The sequence below is a fragment of the Ochotona princeps genome, chromosome 19 (assembly GCF_030435755.1).
Source record: "Ochotona princeps isolate mOchPri1 chromosome 19, mOchPri1.hap1, whole genome shotgun sequence".
Lineage (NCBI taxonomy): Eukaryota > Metazoa > Chordata > Mammalia > Lagomorpha > Ochotonidae > Ochotona > Ochotona princeps.
In genome coordinates this window covers 23,271,017-23,276,340 of record NC_080850.1, presented here as the reverse complement: position 1 = coordinate 23,276,340, position 5,324 = coordinate 23,271,017, and positions in this window count along the sequence as shown.

The window sequence follows — 5,324 nt, the reverse complement described above, 5'->3', positions numbered from 1 at the left end:
ACAGAGTTTGGAAATCTTGGGTCTTTAGAAGAAAACAAAGCCATGACCCCCAGGGGGAGGGGTTGGCGCCTGGGGCAGTACCAATCCCAGTCCAGGGGGAACTGGCAAATCTGGGGTGGGCAGGGACTGGGGAAGACACCTCCCAGAGGCCGGGAGAGAAGACACGCCCAAGAGCCAGCAGGTGGTCAGCAGCACCAATGAGGGGGGTGCCCAGAGTCCAGATAATGAAGTCTCATGATACTCGCCAGCAAGTCTTTGCCGGTTCTGGGTGCTGCTGAGATCTTGTGACACTCGTGTTTGATCTTTGCCCCTGACTTCAGACAACAACTTGTAAAATCCTTGGAATCTTCCCAAATAGCACATCTCCGTGTGTGTACTTACGAGCTGGCTCAGGGATGGGTGCTGGCCAGCAGAAGGACCTGGTGAATTTGAGGGCAGGAACCCAATTTGCTTATGCTTATCTTCCTTCAGGGAGATACTGTCAGCATTCCCATTTTACAGATGGGAAAGCTGAAGCTCTGAGACATCAAAGTCCTAGAATGTGCCCATGATCACATGACACCCAAGGGGAAAGGTGGGATTTGGACCCAGGCAGTTCAGTTATTTACTTTAACGAAGAATCTCATTATTCTATCATATCCCTTCCTACTCAGATGTAAAATACTTCTGGGTTCATGTATTCCTTCTGGTGTCTAACTTGTTAAATAGCTACCTTCTGAAACAAAACCTATAGCACTGCTCCAGGAAAGCAGTCCTCCTCCCCTTGCACTCTGGTGTGTGTGTATTAAGAAAGGAATTTAAAGCCAGATAAGAACCAGACTTACTTAAACACTAGCCTGGGGGAAACGAGATTTGGATCCCTTAGCCATGCAAGACCACGAAGGACAGGTTAATCCTCCCTGACTGACCGTAAAGAAGTAAATAACTCAACAGGGCGTGGGCTTCCGGTCCTGGCTGTTTTCCGGGACGAATAGCATGGAATACGCAACGACCAGCCAGTGCTAACGCTGCTCTCAGCACGCAATGCAGCAAGCACTCTGTGGTGACCTGCTCTGTCCTTTTATCTGTGTCTTTAAGCTGCTGGGACATCATAGCAAGATACCTATGCTAGGGATCTGCCTGTGCTCATCCTTATTTTGCCCCAAATACCGGTATGCCTTGACTCACTTCCTAGGTTCCTACACAAGTGGAAAGCCTACAAAGAAAAGCTGAGATTGTGAAACTCAGGGTATTTAGGGTTAGTAAATTACACAGGTTAATGCCTCGGGACCTTGAAATGATTCCTTAGATTTGTAACCAAAAACAATAGCAACCAAAAGACGTCATCAAAATTTAACATTGTTGGTACACTCCACGGAACAGAATAATAATAGAATGAAAAAGGTGTACATTTGCAAGAGGGACCGGCCCTGTAATCCAGTGGGTTAAGCTATCATAAGACAGCCACTTAGTACTCCGGCTGCTGCACTTCTAGCCCAGCTCCCTGCTACCGTATCAGGGAAAGCAGCAGAGAATGGTCCGACCGCCCCAGTCCTTGCAGCCCTGTGTAAGACCCAGACGGAGCTCCAGGCTCCTGGCTGCACCTGATCAGACCCGACCACTGTAGCCACTTGGGGAGTGAACCAGTAGATGGAAGATTTCTATCCCTCTCTGAATTTCAAATAAATCCTTTTTAAAAGTTCATGGAAGAAAAATGGAATTAAAAGTATCATTTTTATAAACTCTATTAGGTTCAATATACTTTTGTAAACTGTGGTATCAGCCGTTTAGTCCATACCTGAAGAACTTAGTTTGGAATCTTACCCATATCAACGCAGTCTTCTTTATATTACTAACTCAAGGAAATGGAGGTCCCTTTAAATGTTTTTTAAAAGTTTTATTTTATTTTTATTGGAAAGTCAGATATACAGAGAGTAGGAGAGACAGAGAAGAAGGTCTTCCATCCACTGATTCACTTCCTAAGTGGCTACAATGGCTGGAGTTTAGCTGATCTGAAGCCAGGAGCCCGATGTGCCACCAGAATTAGAACTGGCGCCCATATGGGATCCTAGCGCATGCAAGACTTTAGCCACTAGGCTATTGCACCAGACCCTCAAACTTCCCTTCTATCCTGTGCTTCAGTTGTCCATTTCCCAGAAATAAGTATTCCCAGCTGTCCACGTTTTCAGCCATCTGTTAAGGATATCAAGCAAATATGTGTATGTATATGTGTGTATAACAAATCTTGCTTCCTAATCTTAAAAAAAATTTTTAAGGGGGCCTGGTGTGGCAGCCGAGCAGCTAAAGTCCTCGCCTTGAATGCGCCAGAATCCCATATGGGCACGTTCTAATCCTGGAGGGCCCCCTTCCCATCCAGCTCCCTGCTTGTGGCCTGGGAAAGCAGTGGAAGACGACCCAAGGTCTTGGCACCTGACAACCTCATGGGAGACCCAGAGGCAGCTCCTGGCTCCTGGCTCCTGGCTTTGGGTTGGCTCAGCTCCAGCCATTGCTGCCACACGGGAGGTGAGTCAGCAAATGGAGGGTCTTGCTGTCTCTCCTCTCTGTGTATCTGACTTTCTAAAAAAAAAAAAAAAAAAAAAAAAATTTAGGAAGCAAAGGAATCAGAGGGAATCCAATCCAGACTGCAAGGTGGAAGCCTGATGACTTCCACCGAAGCTCTTACAAAGTCGCCCGTGTCTCATCCAGGCCTGACGTGAGGAAGGGAGAGAAAGATGGTAGTGATGGTGGAAGATTCTGGTGAAGGTTTTAAAGGGCTGTTTAAAATTTCTTTTTCAGCTATGGCCTTGGCCACTCTTCTCAAAACTCTCTCCTAACAAGCAAGTGTTGTTATCTTTGTCCCTCCAGAAAGTCAGCAAGCCAAGTGCCTCGAGCTTCCCAAAAAGCTGTGGCTATGGCCTTGACCCTTGCCCTTTTTCCACTGTGGCTCAGCCTGGACCCCTTCTCCTCCTGGACCCCTGATAGGGGTCAGCAACAGGTGACCTTGTAATTGGGCTACACCTGAGGAAATGGAAGGCCATGACCTTGGGTCAAACAGGCCGAACGTGAATTGTTCCAGCACTTAGGAAAGTTTCTGCTGAGACACCACAGTTGGGACAAACAATGATAACGTCAGCAGATACTGTCTGAAAACATTCTACACATCCCCAGTGACACAACTGCGCTCCCCACGTTTTCCCAGTTCCTGCTTCTTGGCACATAACCTCCTGAAGGCTCTGGCTTCTGGGCGGCCCTGCTTCACACTCCCCAAGTGAGCCTACCTGAGCCTCCCGGTCAGTCCCACACCTTGTTTTGCCTCTGGTTCCTTCTCACCCAGCATAGCTGCACTCCCCTGGCCCACCTTGCGGGCAGCCTCCACTTAGCTTTGTCTTCATAACTGTCCACTACAGCCTCATCCACCCCCGCGGGACGCTGCCTCCAAGAGCTTCTTTGGGATTTCTGTTGCACTCATTACAAACTTGCATGGAAAGCTGTGTTCTTGCCTACAGACCATCTGGCCACAACAACTCTGGCACCTGTTGAGTGGGAAATTCACATACTTTGATCTTTCGGTTCAAATTATATGAACCAAACTTGTTCTGTTGTACCCAATTTTGAGATCCCCAGAAACCACCAGGAGTCTGAAGTCGATCCAAGTGCACAAGGATGGTTTATCCAAGCTCAGTACATCCGAGCCTGGGTTCTTGCTTGACAGCAGGCAGCTGGCTGACCGACCTGCTGCCGGTTGGGACCAACACCCCTTACTGGAGTGTGGCCCCAAATGGCACATTCACAGGGTTTTTACAGTGGCAGTCCACAATAGCCTGAAAGGGGGCAATTCATAATAGCATGCAAGGTGAGGGGAAATACCACACATTCCCTACCTATCTCAGCTGGACAGCCCATGCCTCCAGCACCCACCTAATTACTTGGAGCCACCAGTGAGATAACCAGACTTAGGTGGGCCTTGATTCATAACAATTGGGGCCCATCAGTGCTAAAGGTCACATAGGCCCTTTGGCCTGCAAGCTCACAGTTTCTTAGTAGCAATGAGCTATGAGCAAATAGTTGGGATTTTGATACTGAGGTTCTTCAGTTCTGATGTCTCCAGTCTCGGCTATTGTTTCTGCCATTAGCAGTCCATCTTCTTCAAGGAGGGCACAAAAAGACACTTTTTTTCCTGCCAGAGTGGTCATTGGCCTACACCCATCTCTCTGGAATGTCCCGGTTCAATACCTGCTTCTGGCCCCCGATTCTAGTTTCCTGATTATGTAGATCTTAGTAGGCCTCCCACATGGGAGACCAAATCGAATTCCCACCTCTGGGTTCAGCCTGGCCCAGTACTGGCTGTTTCAGGCATTTGGGGCTGAAGCAGTGGATGGAAGATGCTTCTTTGTGTGTGTGCAAGTGTGTTCATATTTCCCCTCTACCTTTCAAATAAAATGCATTTTGAAATTTTTAACTTTTTGAAGACCCCGCATGTAAGAGGGTGTCATGAGGGTCACTATCATAGCCTTGATAAGGATTTTGCATTCAGAAAAAAATTTCTTTTTAAAAAAAGAGTTATTTTTATTGGAAAGGAAGAGGTATAGCGGGAAGGAGAAACATAGTGAAAGATTTTCCATCCTCTGGTTCACTCCCCAAGTGGCCACAGTGACGAGCTGAGTATAAATCCAAAGCCAGGAGCTTCTTCCGGGTCTCCCACAAGGGTGCAGGATCCAATGACTTTGGTTCACCCTCCACTGCTTTCCCAGGCCACAAGCAGGGAGCTGGATGGGAAGTGGAGCAGGTGGGACATGAATAGGTGCCCATATAGGACAATGAAGCTTGAAGGGGGAGGATTAGTCAACCAAGCCATTGCACCAGGCCCTAGAACGCATTTCTGTGAAAGTGGTACCATCTCTTTCCAATCCATCAAAGGACAATATCTAAATAGCCAAAAGACCAGCTACTTCTCCAGAGAAGACATACAAATAGCCAACGAGCACGTGAAAAGATACTGAATGTCACCAACCGTGAGAGAAATACAAATCAAACTGCAGTGAGAGACCACTTCACGTCCACAAGTTGGTTGTAACTTACACGTCAGAAAATACCAAGTGTGGGTGAGAGTGCAGTGATTACAGCCCGTGGGCACTACTGGTGAAAGAGCAGATGGTACAGGTGGCACATGATCACTGCGATTCTTCCTCAACAAGTTAAGCTTAGATTTGACTCAGTGACCCACTTGTACATAACCACAAGGTTAAACAACCACTTAAATAACCACCTGCATATCAATGTTCAACACATCACTATTCTCAATAACCAAAAGTTGGAAAAAAGTTGGGGCTAGCACCATGGCATAG